Raw genomic sequence first — 19521 nt, 5'->3', positions numbered from 1 at the left:
TTTATCACTAGTAGGGCATTCTATGGGCTTCCCTGGAGGCTCAGAGAGTAAAGACTCCGAAGCCATGCAGGAGACCAGGGTTCCATCCTTGGGTCAGGAAGATCCCCTGGAGAAGGGAATGGCAACCCACTCTAGTATTCTTGCCTGGAGAATCCCATGAACAAAGGAGTCTGGAGGGCTACAGTCCATGGGGTTGCAAAGAGTCCAACATACCTGAGTGACTAAGCACACGCATGCACACAGGGCATTCTACTGAGTACACTCTTAAGAAAAATCATAAATTGGATAATAGTAGCAGTATAGTCAAAATAGATGACTTTAGAATCCCAATGAAAAAAACGAAGAACATGCATCTTAAAAAGGCATCCTGATGACCAAAATTATTTAAATATTTTAAAGTATGTTAGGAACAAGCATAAAATAAATTAAAAAAAAAAAAAACCCTTCCTGGTTGAGTAGAGAAATGATTTCTCAAGAAAAAATAAGTTCTAGAAAAATAAATTCTTATACTGAGAATCAATGAAGAGGCAAAACATTAGTTTGGACTCAAGTTCTCTTACCTCCAAGTATAATATAATAGAAAAATCCTGAAAATGTGAATAAGTAAATCATACACTGCTCTATCCTTATTCTAAATGTATCTCCAGAATTTTAAAAATTTATATTAAAAAATCAATGTATACGAATGTGGAAGGGGACCCCACTATGCATATATTTACCTCCCAAAGTCATTGGGACTTTTTTCTTCCTGGGTGATAATCTCCTTATTTATAATAAGTGCTTTGGCCACTTTTTCAATGGAAAATGTTTATGGGAATTTTTAATATTTATGCAAAATGCAAATTGTCCTTTGATCCTCCTAATCGGCTCTTTGCTTTCACAGGTCAAATCCAAAATGGTTATAAATCTCTGTAACAATAGAGATGATGCATTGTCAGAAGTGGCTAATACTATCGTAGCAGAGACTCGGTAATATCTCCTAAGTCAGGTGACTCAGATGAGTGTTCAAGTGTATATAACACAGGCTGAGAAAATGATCGGTGGTTTTTCAATCAGAATCCATCTTTACTTCATCACTGGTGCCACCGCACTAGGAACATTTGGTTCATTACGAGTGACAGGGATTTAGAGCACGAGCCCTGGTCAGAATCCCAGCTCTGCCACCACATACTGTGTGTCCTCAGGCAACTAACCTAACCTCTCTTTGCCTTAGTTCCCTACTGTACACAGGAGGAAAGTTAGTGTTTACTTCTTGAAACTATTTTGATTAAGTGGCTTAGTATATAGAGATCTCTCAGAAAAGCATTTGACATATGGCTTACTCCATAAACCTCAGATCTATCATTTTATTTTTATTTCGGGTAGTTTTTTGCCATCTCTTCTACACTTATGAGTCCCCTGAAGGCCCAGGAATAGTTTTATTCAACTCCATGACATCTCAGTACTAAGCACAGAAGTGCTGCTAAAAAGAGGGACTTAAGTCATGCCAACATCTTCTGACTAGAACGTTCCTTTCACTCTCGGTGCTGTGACTTTCTTGATAATCTAGTTTTCTTGTTTTCAATAGCAGTAATAAAGCCTTAGATAATTGTCATACAAAGCCATGTGGAAGATTGGCTGGTAAGAACCACATATTATGATAATGATAAAATATATACTTTATGTTTTTATTTATTGGCTAATATGAAGGTCTATGAACATACATGACCTCATTACTTCTCTTAAAAAATGCAGTTGTTGGTTTTAGGATACTGGAAGAAGCAGAGATTTTAGAAAACCTGCTCTGTTCCCTTCTAAGCTATTTTTCATATCTATTCAATGATAACACGCACTTCATGCGACCCTGGTGAGTCCTGATTAGATAACATATGTAAAGTACTGGTACTCAATAAATGATAGCTGTTGCTACAGTCATTATTTGTAGAAAACTTCACCTAAAATAGTTTCCATGGGCATGAAAGAGGAGCCATCAGAGAGTAATAGTTGTGTCTATAGTTGGTGTTAGTGCATGCATGAGTGTGCTCAGTCATGTTTGACTCTGCGACCCCATGGACTGTAGCCTGCCGGGTTCCTCTGTCCTTGAGATTCTCCAGGCAAGAACACTGAAGTGAGTTGCCATTTCCTTCTCCAGGGGATTTTCCTAACGCAGGGACTGAAACCATGGCTCCTGTGGCTCCTGCATTTGGCAGGTGGGTTCTTTACCTCTGAGCCACCTGGGAAGCCCATAGTTGGTAATAATGCTTGGATAAGAAGGATTCTGAACCTGAGACCGCAGCCAGGGAAATGGTCCCTGACCCATGAACAAGTCTGCCTTGCGTACTATACAGGGAAGTTTATCACCATGCTATGGAACGCCAAGCCAGGAGTCTTTCCAAAAACATCTGCCCATGGATTCTTCTGGAAGACTGATGAAGCCTATGAAAATTTCTCATTAAAAAAAAACAAACAAACAAAAACTTAGAAAATGATACATTAAATACATTTTAAAAATGCATTTTAAAAAGCCATCGTTAAAATGTTTAAAAAGACAAACATCATACCACAATATACACTTTTCTTTGTTAGGATAGTAAATAATGGGATCTAGTCACAGGTCTCATGGGAGAAGGTAATGGCACCCCACTCCAGCACTCTTGCCTGGAAAATCCCATGGATGGAGCAGCCTGGTAGGCTGCAGTCCATGGGGTCATGAAGAGTCGGACACGACTGAGTGACTTCACTTTCACTTTTCACTTTCATGCATTGGAGAAGGAAATGGCAACCCACTCCAGTGTTCTTGCCTGGAGAATCCAGGGACAGGGGAGCCAGGTGGGCTGCCATCTATGGGGTTGCACAGAGTTGGACACGACTGAGGTGACTTAGCAGCAGCAGCAGCAGTCACAGGTCTCATATCCACCCATCCACTATAGTTCAAAGATGTATTGTGCACACATAATACTCTGAGTTATCTGTAACACGTAGAATATAATAGGAACGTATCTGTGATATCTCTCGGTTGCCTTTCACAGGTATTGTTAGTACTGTTATGATGTGTTATCCATATTCATAATGAAAGGGAATGGTACCTTTCAGTTAGAAATCAGGGAAAATAAAGATGCAACTTTTGCCCATGCAGTTTCATCTTAGACCCCTTGCTCTAGAACCCCAAATGAAGAATGACTGCTTAAAACCCAAAGTTAAAACCTCTTGTCTAAAACCTAAAAAAAATTTTTTTCACTTGATGAACTTGGCATACTGTGTTTTTCCATAATCACCACCTTGTTTGCCCTTCTGCAGATATACACCCATTTTATGAAGTTTGTAAAGACATTGAGTCCAAGTCTTTGAAATCTTTAGGATATTTAAATTGCTCTTCATACCTGGACACAGGTTGATATAATTATTATAGCAATTACATTTTTAGCAGGTTGGACTATCTTGGTATAAATCCTGGAATTTAAATGTTAGTCAAATTTGAAGATAGTTGCAAGAGAATTCATACTAGGCTATGACTATTTTAAGAAATGAAATGCTTTGAAAACAGTTATAAAACAAGGAGTACCTTACATCTTGGGAAACCTCACATTCAATTATTCAGGATGAAAAAACTGAAATAAACTTTGGACAAGCATGCAGACTGTGAGCTACTTAATTCAACTTAAAACTTTTTGACATTGACCCATAGTCTTAGATAAATGTAATAATCTGTTTTTCTAGATAGGAAACAATTCTTCCTTCTGTTGAGCTGTAAGTCTAGAGAATATGTAAGAATATACAGCTGGGTATACCAGAATCATTGGGACAGGCTGATGTGTATCTGTCGTAAGGTAAATGTAATTTAGAGTAAGAATTCATTGTAAAGACAGGATACAGGTCTAAACTACTTTATGTATTTGCAAATATTTTGCATGTTACTGTCTCCCTGTGAAAGTGTCAGGTCCAAGGGGATAGTGTGAAACTAAAATTTATATTCATTGCCTTTACATCTTTGTGCTGATTGAGAAAGAGCTCAAGATGGGGGTCTGTTAAACTTGACCTTTCATAAGCAGACACACTGTGGCTCTTCCTTGCTTGTTTATATTTGTAGTACTAAAAAGATTAATTGATTGTTCAATAAATTATCACTTTACAGATCAGGTTAGTCTGTTAAACAAACCACCAATCACCTTGTTAACATGTAGATACAAATGAATTGTTTTCAATAGGATAAACATTATCCCCTCTGTAGGTGTGGCAATTAGATTATTGATTTTAGGTAAATGTCTAGTTAATTATGCAATAGGCTTCATTTCTTCTGTTAATTAAACTACTGCTCTTTAAAGTCAATAAACTATAGCCTCAGGAGAAATGAGAAGATTCCCATTGAAAGAGTCCAAGTACCTCCCCCAAAAAGGGACAGAATAGGGCCCCTTCTGCTTTTAAAACAAAGACCCAAATGAAGAACTTATAAGAGCAAATTGCATTTTCAGTTCATTCACGATCCATTTCTAGAGTCAAGTTTAAATGCAAATCTGAGTAGAAATACTTGAAGAGAAACCACTAACCTGTTTTTGTACAATCAACAATCTCTCTCTTGCTTTGTATCAAAATGATAAGCTTTAACCTGCCTTCCAAAATGCTGTCATTATCCTTGTCATTTAGTGGTTAATCATTGATCTGAGTAGCAGGGAGAAAGGACTATTTCAGAACCATCCTGGGAACAGTCTCAATGCAGCTCAGAGTACTCTCACCAGCACTCCTTACCCTGCTTCCTTTCCTTTGACCAAAGACTGAGCCATAAATGTTGACTTTTGTCCTACTCTACTTGGGGATTCTTAGGTCTTTTTAAATCTGTCTCCCTTTTGGAGGGAGCATTGGGAAAGGGTGGGAGGTAAGCTTCTAGTTACTTTGCCCAGACACCTGGAATATAAACTTGCCATGCTCCTCACCCTAATTTCATAACTTGGTGAGACTTCTGACCAATTAATTGATCCCTGACTCTGCTGTGTCTATTTTGCATTGGCCTAAGGGTAGCCCATAGAAATATTAATGATAGTGATAATCATTAATATTTATTGAGTGCTTACTAATTGAGTGTTCTGGACATCATTCTAAAACGATTGGCATGCATTATCTCATTTATTCCTCACAAGAGTACTTTTCAGAACATGTTTATTATCCTGTTTTTATATAGAGAAACTGAGGCAAGGAATACAATGTTACTAAGTGATGGAACTAGGATTCAAACCTAGGAAACCTAGATTCTGTGACTACAGAATCTATGCTTTTAATAACTACCAGGCCCCAGTGATCACTTAGTAGACAAAATAATTGACCAAAGCCCAAGGATGAATGGGGCATCCAACTGGTACAACTGACCTGAAATCTCTGGTAAAAATAATAGCCAATATTTAATAAGAACTTGTTCTATTGGCTCAGTTCCAAAGTGAACATGCAAACTCTCACAGCTTGCATGTCAGTCACAGCTCAACCAGTCAGGAAGGCATTGGTAATTCTATGAAGCAGATTGAGTGCTGGACAAAGGAACACTTATTTGTCCAATATCAGCATCTCTCTTCCTGCTAAAGATTTTAGCATTAGACAGGTGAATAACACATGAATAAAATTTCTTTTCTCCTGACCAAATTACTTGCTTGTAGCATAGAAGTAGCTACAGACCAAGTCATCATATTTTTATTTGAGTAGTTCCTAATTAGTTTACAATAAAGCTGGACATAGTTCTACTGACCAGAGAATGACTCTTGCTGCTTCTTCAAAACCAGGATATTTCCTTTTATGGTGAAAGTTATAATTAGTTGAAGAATCCTAACCTGTACTTATTAAAAAGAATCCCCATATAAGAAACCTGGTAAAAGTTATGCTGGTGTTTGCATGAAGCCTGTTATACATAATTTTCTGAAGCTGTTTTCAATCATGCAAATGATTTTTTCCTTTGCAATATGCTAATGCAATCTGATTTATTTCAGTTGTAAAAGTTAATTACAATGTGTTTGTGAGTCCCTAAAGATGATGTATTAAATGTTTATAACCAGGATTATTAAAATGTCCTGTCTCGATTACAGAGCTTCTCTTTCAAACACTAGAACTAATTGTAGCCTTAAATCACAACAACCTCACCGTTAAAATTAACACAAGGGCAACATTGCATAATTTTAATTAATTTTAATTTGGCCAAAGCAAATTAATTTTTGTTTTCTAGAAGGACAACTAAACTCTTTTGTAGCCTGCTTCCACTGAACGTAGAGTTCATAAACTTCCTTTTTTCCTCTGAGGATTGTACCCTGGGACTGAATCCTTGTTTATGTTTTGGTTTCAATTTGCATATCGGGTTCTCTCCTCTGCTCTTGGCATTGAAGTAAGAAAATGAAACCAGAGCGAAAGGTACACAGTTCTATGATCAGAGAAACAAAATTTTCACTGTGAGTTTCTTAATATTAACCCAGGTTTTTGCAGATAATAATGTTCTGAGCCTAGGAGAAGTGGATTCTGACACTCCTATCTTTAGCAGCCATTAAAAAGCTGCCAACACCTCTTTCAAAATTTGCAAAACAATTTTCTAAGGAATGTCTTCTTAGAAGACGTTCTATCTTGATTGTTTCCTTCTCCCTGTGCTTAACATGTATGCCAAAATCAATTATTTCATATGAATGGCTAATTCTAAATCTTCCATTGTTAGTCAGCTGTGCTGAACAAACAGTAACAAACAGGCTAAAATTCTATTTATTGCTTAAACTGACACATCCTTTCCAGGAAAACTTCACCCAGTCCCTATTTCTTTGAATAGTATGGCTATTCTTTGTGTTTAGATGAGAGTTGTTTTAAAATAGGGATAGCCATGATAAAGAATCTTGAAAATATACCTTAAAAAAACCAACATGGCTTCCTGAAACCTAGAAAACCTGTAATAAATACTAGGTAGGATCTCAGTGCTTTATCTTTCTGGTCACAGATTATAAGTATTTTGAAAAATTGGATAATTATTTCTTGGCTTGATTTACATGTAAATATTCTGGGATAATGTGAGTTTATGTTTTTGCTGATCATCTAAAGTTTAATCTGCCTATGGATACTCATAGGCATTCCTTATGCATTTGCTAAACTAATATCTTAGAAACAATCTCATTTTGTGGCCCCAAACTAGTAATCATAGCCAAAAGAAAGTTTAATTTAGAAAAGTCAATTTATATCATATAAGTAAAGTCTAAATATATGAGATAGTTCTTATCCAAAGCAACATATTGTCTTTATCAGTGAAAGAGAATACTGTTAATAATTATATGAGAATATTATGTATAAAAGTGAAATCTTCTGGGAAAAGTGAAAGATTTGCTCACCCTCCAGATAAGGAAATGAAATTGATGGTTTTCTGGCTGTGTATTTCGTTTATCACAATGTCTTCCCTCTCTTCCTTCTTTATAGGGATGGGTCTCAAACAACCATATTTATGCTGCATGATGCAAGCCTAGATATGGAGTGGGGGTGGAACTGATGGATGTTTGATTAAATTAGCTCTATGTAACTTTGCCTTAAATTTAATTAGGCATGAGAAACTTGAGTTAAACTTTGGGTGTGTCTAAATCAGTCTGGCAAATCTGAGAGTTGTGAAGAATCTGTGTTAGCCTATCTTGTGAATATATCTATTATATACAATAAATGTGTACATTTCTGTCAAGGTTCAGGACATAGACTATATGATCAGTTTCAATTTTTTAAAAATTAAGATGAATATCTATGTGTAAAAATATCTATTCATAAAACCATGAAAGAAAATTTTAAGTGCTTGCTTGGTCAAAAATAATAGTAATATGGCCCAAATTGTCTCATTGGCAACTTATAAATATTCAGTATCAAAATACTTAGTTTAAATTCAATGACTTTTAAAGCTTATCTAACAAAAAATATATAATCTTTTGAAGACTAGATTATTGTTAAAATTGTAAATTTGCCAACTAGACAGTTTTATTTCTATCTGGAGTTGTTAAATACCTTGATAAGACAGAAGACGTATTTTGTTTTCCTTTTAAGTGAATATTTACAGTGAACTTTAGGGGCCTTTTGCATTTCTACTTGCTTCTAGAATTATATAAGTGAGTGTGAGAAGGGAAGAATCTTATTGGTGACCGTGAGTAGCTATTTTTTATCCTTGAATGTCCTCCAGGCCTAGAAACTCTTTGAGGGAAGAGAAATTATTTTACTCACCTTTGTATCTCCAAGTTCTTAGCATAAATATAAGTACCTATTAAATATTCAACATACTGATGTGAAAAGAAATGACGGAGGAGAGTGGGCTAGAAATAAAGTTAGACCAGAACCATAGTATTCACATGATCACTGGTAAAAACAAGCACATAAATGTAAATTAAACAAATCTTCGAGTCTTAACTGATCCATAGAAACTCTCTACTTATCACTGATGAGATTTGGATCCTCCAATAAAAGGAAATTCAGTCAGAGAGAACTAGTAACAGAGGACACTGGGGCTTATAAGTGATGGGGAAAATAAAGTTTATTACTTCATTTCTTTAATACCTATATTTCACCATTTACTCTGAGAATTATCCTGTGAAGATAAAGTATAAATAAAAAGGTCCTTTTACAACATACCAATTTTGAAGAGTTGATTATAATTTACTGTGTTATTTGTTCCCTCTAAAACTACCATTCATGGCAAGCATATGATATACTTGAAAGGCTTAGGTTGTCAAGTATTGTGGGAAATTTGCTTACTGACTTTACAGATCATAGTCACTAGCATATGCGTGCCAAACACTTAATGGTTGTCATTTATTTGTAAGAGACCACAGCCTATTATGACTGAATGTCTTCTGCTCTCTCTAGTGAAATGACATTGGTGAGAAGAATGAACATACTTTTTGATGCAGACATCTGTTGATTAGAAAAATAAATCTCACTTTGACTAAATACACCAATAATTAGACAGCATTCTTTAAGTACTGACAGATTACTAACTTTCAGCCCAAGGCTTGTGGTGGATGACTGGTTTAGATAGATGATTATACAGTGGCAAAGAAGGAATACTTAGAACATAGAATGCATTTTATCCCAGAAAAATCTAGGTCATGAGAAGATGTCTCTTTAGAAGCAATTGCATCTTATTAGATGAAACGAATATTTTCCTAGTGAGATTTAATAATAGCTGTCAAAAATTTAGGATCAAAAACATGGAGTGGCTGAATGGATAAAAGACCAGACCCATCTACATCTATACGCTCCTACAAGAGACTTGTTTCAATAAGGACAAACACAGACTGAAAGAGGGGGGATAGAAAAAGATGTTTCATGAAAATGAAAATCAAAATAAGTCTGAGGTAGCTACACTTATTTCAGAAAAACAACAGACTTTAAAACAAAGATTATAAGAAAAGATAAAAAAGGACATTATATAGTGATAAAAGGGTGAATCCAACATGAGGATATTGCATTGTAAATATGTACCCAACATAGGAGCACCTATATTTATAAAACTAATATTAACAGATGTAAAACGTGAAAAAGATGGTAGTATAATATTAGGGGATTTTAATACCCCACTTACATCAATGTATAAATTATCCAGACAGAAAACCAATAAGCAAATATGTGCCTTAAACAAAATATTGGAATAAAGTGACTTAATAGATATGTAGTGAACATTTCATCCAAAAGTCACGGAATACACATTTTTCTCAATGCACATGAAACACTCTCCATGATAGATCATAAGATCTAAATCCAAGCCACAAAACAAATTCTTAATAAATTTAAGAAGATTGAAATCATATCAAGCATTCTTCCCTACAAAAATGGTATAAAACTAGAAACAATTCCAAGGAAAAAACTAGAAAAACGTCATGAATATGTAGAGATCAAACAACATGCTACTAAACAACTTCAATAAAAATAGTGAAGGAGAAATAAAAAATACCTCGAGACAAATTAAAATGGAAATACAACATATCAAAATTTATGAGATGCAACAAAATCAGCTCTAAAAAGGAAAATTCATAGAGATACATGCCTTTTGCATGGGAAAAAAAATTAATCTCACCTTACACATTGAAGGACTAGGAAAAAAAAAATAAAAAAGCTCAAAATGAGTGAAGGAAAGAAATAGCAAAGACCAGAACATATACAAATGAAATAGAGACTGAAAAAGAAAATAGAAAAGATGAATGAAAATAAAAGCTAGCTCTTTGTAAAGTGAAAGTGAAGTCACTCAGCCGTGTCTGACTCTTTGCGACCCCATGGACTGTAGCCTACCAGGCTCCTCTGTCCGTGGGATTTTCCAGGCAATAGTCCTGCAGTGGATTGCCATTTCCTTCTCCAGGGGATCTTCCCAACCCAGGGATAGAACCCGGTTCTCCCGCGTTGTAGACAGATGCTTTACCATCTGAGCCACCTAGGAAGTCCATTGTAAAGGTAAACAAAGTTGACAAACATTTAGCTGGACTTACAAAAAATAGAGTGCAAATAAATAAAGTCAGAAATGAAGGCAGGGACGTTACAATTGATACCACAGAAATACACAGGATCGTAAGAGATCACTATGAACAATTATATACCAATGAATTGAACAACCTAGAATAAATGGATGCATTCCTAGAAACACACAAACTCCTAAGATTGAATCATGAAAAAACACAAAATCTGAGTGGAAGAATTACTAGTGAACAGATAGAATAAGTAATTAAAAACCTTCAAAAAACCAAATTCCAAGACCAGATGACTTTACTGGTGAATTCTACCAAGCATTCAAAGAAGAATCAATACCCCCCTCCACCCCCCGCAAAAAAAAAAAAAGTGTAGAGAGGCAATACTTTCAAATTTGTTTTACAATGCAAGATTACCCTGATACCAAAACCAGACAAAGATACCACAAGGAAAAGAAAAAGAAAAAGAAATCACTGGCCTATATCTCTGATAAACATAAATGTAAAAATCTTCAACAAAGTATTATCAAACAGAATTCAACAATATACTGAAAAAATCCTAAATTATGATCAAGTGAGAATTATTCCAGGGATGCAAGGATGACTCAGTATCTGTAAATCAATCATCATGATATGCCATGTTAACTAAATGAAAGATAAAAATCATATGATCATCTCAATAGATGGAGGAAAAGCATTTGGCAAAATGTGACAACTATTTATGATAAAAAATTTCAACATCAAAAAAAAAAAACTATGAAAAAATTTAGCCAAGGAGGTGAAGATATTGAAACTCTTAAGATATTGATAAAAATCATTGAGAAGGCAAAAATAAATGGAAATATATTTTGTGCTCAAGAGATTGGAAGAACTAATATTGTTAAAATGCCCAAAGCAATCTACAAATAAAATGCAATTCATATTAAAATTGTTATCATCCCACTTGAGAGACCATTTAATTGACACTTTTATTATCAAAATTATCCTTTGTAATCTGTATTAGTATTTTATTGTAAAGTCTACTTTGTTGTTTAAATATAACATGAAAATATTCTTTTAGTTAGTAATTGTGTTGTGTGTTTATATCACTCATTTGCTTTAAATATTTCTATATCCCTATGCTTTGTCTTTTCTACACAGTACAGAATTTGGTTTTTAGTGTTTCTGAAAGACCAGCAATCTTTGTATTTTAATCAAATAATTTAGTCAACTTATATTCAACATATTTTCTCATATATCTGAGATTAAACATATCATTTTGCTAATTTCACGTCCCTCTTTTTCTACTCTCATGTTTTTATATTGATTAGTTATCTTTTGTTAATCCAAATTTTTCTCTATTACCTTGCAAATTGTACCTTTTACAATTTTCTTATAGTTGTCATAGAATCACACTATGACTGCTTGAGTTTTCACAATCAAATTTTAGTCATTGTTACCCTATTACAGGGCAGTAAAAGGAAATTAGATCATTGTATTTCCTAACCTTTATATCATACTTTTTGTGTAATTTAATAATTTGTATTTTAAAATCACAAACTATTATAATTATCATTGTTAAGTATGTACTGTAATTATTTTTATTTGCTCACCAGCTCACCATTTAGCTACTGCTTTTTGTTTCTTTCTGCATTTCTGAGCTTCCATATGTAATCATTTGTTTCTGCATGAAGATTATCCTATACTATTTACCTGATTAAATTAATTTACTACAAATGCTATAGTTTGGGGCTTCCAAGGTAGCTCAGCGATAATTAATCTGCCTGCAATGCAGAAGCTGCAGGAGATTTGGGTTCGATCCCTGGATCAGCAAGATTCCCTGGAGGAAGGCATGGCAACCCACTCCAGTATTCTTACCTGGAGATGCCCAAGGACAGAGGAGCCTGCAGGCTATAGTCCACGGGGTCACCGAGTCAGACATGACTGAATAACTGAGCATGCACACTCATGCTACATATCTCATTATTTCTTATAACTTTTTGTTTCTCTGTTCTTAATCAGTACATGCTCTTTCAAAGTAGTATCAAGTTCATAAACTCTCTTTAGCTGTGTCCACTCTCTCCTCAAACCAATCAAGTCATTAATCTAATTCACATTTCTAATTGGGTTCATTTTTATAATTTTCAGTTCTTTGCCTGTGTGTTCCATTACATCTTTTATCTCCTTGAACATGGTAAATATAGTTGGTTTAAACTGTTTTATAATACTAATATTTGGAATACCTGGAACATTTACTGTTAGTTGCTTTTTACTTTTTATTTTTTCATCATGTTGCATAGTTCCTCTACGTGCCTGTTCATTTATTACATTGATTATTGTGTATTGGAAATTTGATAGAGTTCTAATTCTGGCCTCTCATCCAGGTTCATCCATTTGAATGGCCCCGTGCTCATGGACATAACATTTGATTACTCAAGAATGAATCTCTGAAGGTGAAGGACAGCACATTCTTATGACTTTTAAATACTTGCTTGAAATCAGACTGTGTACAAATATAGTATCCTAATTCAAAATATTTAACCTCTGGGTAGATTATTTGCCTTAGCAATTTTAGTTTTACCTTCAGCACACTGCTTTATCTGGGTTATGAAATATATGTATTTCCCATGAAACAAAGAGGCTTTCAATCCCAATCCCAGTAGCTGTGACAATTCCATTTATCTTTGCCTTTGGAAGTGATGGTATAAATATAATTCTGCATTGTTTTACAGAAACTATTTCGGTTAAAAAAAAACTATGCAATCAACTGCCTTCCTCTCTAATTTAATGTACGTGTGACCAGGGAGACCTTTCCAAAATAAGGTTGTAAAAGTACTTAGATAATAGATAAGGACTATTCTGTCCAAACTGGAATATATGCAAAGAAGGAGATGATAGACATCTCGTCGGAGCCCAATGTTTCTAGATAAACATTTCTGGTCAGGATGATTTTAAAACACATATCTGCTTTCCTGTGTTTCTTCTATTCACTCTTGTTGAATCCAACTCTAAAATTGGAATTTGTGGCACAGTTGTGACTTGTTCTCCATGAAGGGTTATCAAGGCTGTAATATGCAGTTTTCCTCTTTCCCGAGCCTTGTAATCTCACAATTTACTTTGAATTGTGAGAAATAGAGTAGAAAAGAGCAACCAGAAAAGTGAGTTGGGTTGTGAAACATGGAATTGTTATGTCATAACTGTAAGATTTCTCATCGGAAAATCTCTTTCCCAGCTATGGGAAAAAAATAAAGATTACTTAGAGAAATCAGAAGGAATGAGACACTTCTCCCCTCATTCTCTCACATTTTTGCAGTAGAAGAAGCAAAGAACTCCCATGTCAGGATGAATCACCCGACTGGAATTCACACATAGCATAAGATGAGGGGGCTACAGGCTACAAAATGCCAGAATCAAATGTTACAATTATAGCACATTTCCTAAAAGGCAACTTAAAGTCAGTTCCATCCCACGCACTCTTTCCAAATCCTGGTTTGTGTCTCGTCACCTATACTATAAACAAAGCAGTAGCATTCATAGAGATAAATAGAGAGATGTGTGGGGACAGAGCCAGGGAACGGGTTGGGAAAAGAAAAGACAGAGAAAGCCTGGGTGCTTGAAGCCAAGAATGAAACACTTACAATCATGCACTCTGAGATGTGGGAAGATTCCTCAAATCCTGTTAAAGAGAGTTCAGTTCAAATGTAATTCTATCAACACTGATACTGAGAAAGTCCCCAAGTCATATGGCTGTTTCTACTAGTTATGCTATCTAAACCAGAGGGAAAATCTAAAAGTTACATCTGGCAAGAATATAGCAAATCCCCAGGGGGTCTGTGTTAAAGTACACATTGAACTGGCAGGTGTCTCCACATTTGCATTCAGTAACACTTAACTCCAAGTGTTTTATGCTAAGAGACCATGTATGTGGATCCCATTACATATTTTAAGTTGTTGACTTCCTGGTAATTATTTCATTTTTAGACATATTTCTCTTATTACTGATGTAATAAATGTATAGATTTGAACACAAATGTAGGCACACACACACACACAGGGCAATTATGAAGGCAATTCCAATGATACTATTTATTGTTTTTATTTTCTGTCTAGTCAAGATATTTGATTCTACTTTTTCAAAATTGGATTCATTTTTGCTATAACTAAATTCGGAGTGTTTTCAGCCTAGTATTGGAAGAGTGTGTGCATGCATGCTAAGTCACTCCAGTCTGTCCGACTCTTCTCGACCCTGTGGGCTGTAGCCCACCAGGTTCCTTTATTCATGAGATTCTCCAGGCAAGGATGCTGGAGAGGGTTGCCATGCCCTCCTCCAGAGGATCTTCCTGACCCAAGGATCAAACTGACATCTTTTGAATCTCCCTCATTGTTAGGTGGGTTCTTTACCAACTAGCACCACCTAGAAAGCCTAGTTTGGGGAGAGGGATTGCCGAATGGAATAATAATGTGAATCACTGTGAATCTTTTTCCCCTGTAAAAAGAGGGGGAAAGGAAAATGTATTTTCAAAAGAAGGTTTCTGTTAAATGGAGAGAAATTTGTGACAATTACAAGAAGTCAAAATATTTTTTATTTTATATAATTAAATTGTTAAATCATCAAGATAGTGTTACTACATCTAGGTTTTCCTTTCATCTGAATTTATTTTTGCTTACATATTTAGGACTTTTATTTGAGCTTCATGCTGCTGCTGCTGCTAAGTCGCTTCAGTCTTATCCGACTCTGTGCGACCCCATAGATGGCAGCCCACCAGGCTCCCCCGTCCCTGGGACTCTCCAGGCAAGAACACTGGAGTGGGTTGCCATTTCCTTCTCCAATGGATGAAATTGAAAAGTCAAAGTGAAGTCGCTCAGTCGTGTCCGACTCTTTGCGACCCCATGGACTGTAGCCTACCAGGCTCCTCCATCCATGGGGTTTTACAGGCAAGAGTACTGGAGTGGGGTGCCATTGCCTTCTCCGTTTGAGCTTCATACTTAGCCTCTACTTAGAGCTATATTGTAGGCGGGAAAAAGGCATTTGAAAGATAACAGGAATCATCAGGTGCCAGTGGTTGAATTTAACTGAACTGTAGGGCACTTTGGGGAGGTGATGGGAGTTTAAGCTGGAAAGGTTGAGAGCCTTGTTTAAATCCAGATGGGGGTGGAGGGGCTTGTAAATTAGCCTGAAAGGATGGACACTATGTTGAAGCTGAAGAAGAGCTGTTGAAGGGATTCAGACAGGACTGACATGAATGTTTGTTGTTAAAAGCATACCCTGAGTGCCAAGTGAATAACGTTCTGGAAGAATAGAGCCAGTCAAGGGATGTTAGTTGTAATGGTCTACATGCTCACTCCCCCAACATAACCACACACATCAAAGATGCAGACGTACATCGCAGCAGTAGCAGCATTGAAAGGGAAGAGACAGGCTGGACGGAAAGTTGACAATACAAATAATAGGAGTTGGTAACTATTGAAAGATGGATAGGAAGGAGACAGAAGAAATCTCAGCTGATAGCCACACCCTGGCTCTTCTCTGGAAACAGTGATACAAATCTTTCAAAGAAAGTATCCAGGGTAAAAAGAATTTTGTGCTGAGGAGATGATGACTTCAGCTTGAGATAAGATTTTGAGGTACTCATGGGACATCCAGGGATGGTTGTAGTTTTAAATATAAAATTGGATTTCTAGACAGTTACTTGATAATAGATAACACTTACTAGAGGTCTGTTAAGTTCCAGAAATTTCTAAGTGCTTAGCATATTTGAACTCATTTCATCCTCAAAATAATCAAACCCATTTTAAGATGACTAAAAAGTTAAATAGAGGGGTTAAGTGACTTCCTGATGGTTGCAAGGCTAGGAAGTAGTGGAGCCATAAAGTAAATCCAATAATTTGGCTATTGAACTTTCATTCTTAATCACTACAGTATAGTTACTGGAGAAAAAAAAGAAAAAGTCATCAGGATGACTCCAAGGTGTTGAAATTCTGGTAGATATAAGATAGACATTAGTAGAGGAAAAGGGAAATAAAAATGAAATAAGAAAGGAGAAAAGCAGAATTCACAGGAACATCAACAGATGTAAAAATAAGAGGAAATAAGAGACATTAGAAGTAAGTAGAGAAAGAACAGTCTTTCTGTTAGGAAGGAAAACAAAGCATAAGAGGAAAGAAAGTGGACAGTTTGAGAACAAGAGGAGTCAAAAAAGACTGGAATGGAAACATACCCATTTTTTTTTGAAGTGTAGGTTGACTTGTCAAAGCAGTTTCAGTATAGTAAATGGATATTTGGCTAGATTTCGTGGGTCATGGGCTGAGGAGGATATATTGACTTCTTTTTTTAAAGAGGTTTGACTGGGACAAGAAAGAGAATGTATAATCATTTCTTTAGGGTATTATAAGATGGAAGAAGATTTTATTTATATCACTGCTTAAAGTATAGCTGTAATGTTCGCATAACTCTTGGTTGGCAAGAAATATGGGGATGTGTAGGAGAAAGGAGAGGGAAGCAATCATGTATGGAATTGTTTCAGGAAAGGGGACCCATTCCAGGGTCTGAGAGTGGTCTTGTCTAACACTCAGAAATAAGTTGTCTGAGAAGACACACGTACTGACAAATGGCTTTCACGGGAAGGGGTGCCCCAGGGGAGAGCAGCAGGGTGAGGGAACCCAGGAGAACTGTTCTGCCATGTGGCTCCCAGGCTTAGGTTTTATGGTAATGGGGTTAGTTGCTGGGTTGTGTCTGGTCAGTCATCTTGCTTGACCTGTATTTTGTCTGACCCAGTATCCTTCCCAGTTGTATGTGCATCTCTCAGCCAAGGTGAAGATGGTAAAACAACATTATGGGCTGGAGTCTTCTTCCTCCTTCTGGTGCATTCTGAATTATTCCAGTCTGGTTTTGGTGACACCACCATCCTCCTTATCAGAACCTCCTGTTTTGAGACAACACGTGCAAGTGGTTGTCATCATGCCTGGTCAAGGCAGGTGGTTTTTGGTCAACAGTTCCCTAACTGGAATATCCCCAGAGGACGTATGCTCCCAAGTGAAAAATAGAAGGTCGGCTTTGAGAAGAGGTAGAAGGTGTTCTTTCTTTGAGACAGAAAGTGAGAAGAATGGGTTTTGTAGGTGTAACAGTAGGCAGTTAGAATTCAGGCATGAAATCACCTATGTTCCCCCCAAAATAGGAGATGAGCTTACTTGCTACACAAAAGAGAAGAAGAAATGGGAGGTTTATAGGGGCTGATTGTGAAACCATGCAGAAACCTCTTGGGTACAAAGGTCTTCTCAGGTCCCCTGTTTCCTATCTGTAGGGAAGAGGCTTTTAGCCTTTGAGATGTTTCCTGAGTTCCAAAGGGCAGATTCAAAGAGTTACAAATTAGGGGGTTGGGGGAATGCAGAAACAAAGGGAAAGTAGTCAAGAAAAAAGGATGATCAGCTACAGTCCAAGTTCTTCCTCAAGAGATACACGTAACAATCTGATACAGATCTCTGAGTTTTTCTACAGGAACTAATGCCTCCACCCAAGTGGGTGATGATAACTTCAAGCTACACACAAGCGTGTGGAACCTAGACTGGTTGGAACTAGAAGGCAATGAATGAGACTCCTGAAACACCACTCGGTGACCCACCAGTGACCAATCAGAGGAAAGTCACACACCCAGCAGCCTTCTCCCCAAAGTTTGCCTGTAAAAGCTCTTCCCTGGAAACCAGCAGGGGGTTTGGGCTTTTTAAGCATGAGCTGCTCATTGTCCTTACTTGGCCTTCACAATAAGCCTTTCTCTTCTCCAAACACCAAGGTGTTGGTTTGTTTGGCATCACTGTGCATTGGGCACATGAACTCAGTTTCAATAACAATTGTATAAATTTTCTAGGGCTGTCCTAAAAAAGTACCACAGATTGAGTGGCTACAAAAGCAGAAATTAGTTTTCTTACATTTCTGGGGCTAGAAGTCTGAGATCAAGGTATTGGAAGGATTGGTTTCTTCTGAGATCTTTCCCTTGGACTTGGAGATGGATACCTTTTCCCTAAGTCTCTGTATGCTCTACGCTCTGTGTGGATCTGTATCCAAGTTTAGTCTTCTTATAAAAACGCTGATCATATGTGATTAGGGTTTACTCTTATGATCTCACATTAGCTTAATTACCTCTTTAAAGGCCCTATCTTAATATATGGGCTTCCCTGGTGGCTCAGATGGCAAAAAATCTGTCTGCAATGTGCTTCCCTGGTGTCTCAGATGGCAAAGAATCTGTCTGCAAGATGCCCTGGAGAAGAGACCGGCAATCCACTAGGTATTCTTGCCTGTAATATACAATTGCATTTTGAGGTACTGGGAGTAGGACTTCAATATATACATTTTGAGGAGACATAATTCAACCCACAACATAGATAAAACTTTGGAATAACTGCAGTCAAGAAGGGAGAGATGACTTAATACACAAATACAGATAATTTCCTGCTGCACAATCTAGTTCTATTGAAGAGTCACAAATTTGTAGTGGGACACAGCTGACCATAACCGGTCCACTGATGTGAGTGTTTTAAATGGATATCGTAGGGAGACGAGGTGTTCAAAGGGCCAAAGGATTGAGGAAATGTGCTTCCTAAGTCAGGAGATATATTAAAATAAGTGACGAAAGTAAGAGACTAAAAGAAGTTCAAGAAAGATTCTAAGGAATGTGGTATTGTGTGCAGATTGAATAGAACTGGAGAATCTAGAGAGCTGTAATTACAGAGTTTGTGGTCAGAGAATGGGATAGTTACATTTTAATGGGTAGCACAGTTCCTGATAGTGATAAGTCAAAGTTGAGGTCATCAAACTATAAAATAGAGGTGAGGGTAAACTGGAGTTGAAGTCAAGAGCTACACGTCAAGATACGGACTGTGACATTCCTGTGGACGTTGGCAGTTTGTAGGATAAAGTGAGATGGAAACTATGTGAGTCAGAATTCTCTGTGAATAGGAAGGAGAGAAAAGATTGTTGGTTAACTATTTAGCATGATTCTCAAAAGAAAGAACTTTGGGCCCCTGTAGATATGAACATCAGGCTGAATCAAGAGTCTCCTCAGGTCCTAGGATGTTGAGTCTGGCCAGCCTGCTGTGTCTACCAGAAACCACCCCAAACAATGTGGCTATTTGCTGCAGC

General features: G+C 36.7%; 1 long non-coding RNA gene across 1 annotated transcript in view; it reads left to right on the top strand.

Moving 5' to 3' along the window:
- The window catches only part of LOC113879786, a 78899-nt gene that overhangs the window by 48207 nt on the left and 11171 nt on the right, over positions 1-19521 (top strand). The window lies entirely within an intron of this gene.

The sequence above is a fragment of the Bos indicus x Bos taurus genome, chromosome 21 (genome assembly GCF_003369695.1).
Source record: "Bos indicus x Bos taurus breed Angus x Brahman F1 hybrid chromosome 21, Bos_hybrid_MaternalHap_v2.0, whole genome shotgun sequence".
NCBI lineage: Eukaryota > Metazoa > Chordata > Mammalia > Artiodactyla > Bovidae > Bos > Bos indicus x Bos taurus.
Note: the sequence above shows the minus strand (reverse complement) of the source record. Positions and strands in the feature narration are given on the sequence as shown.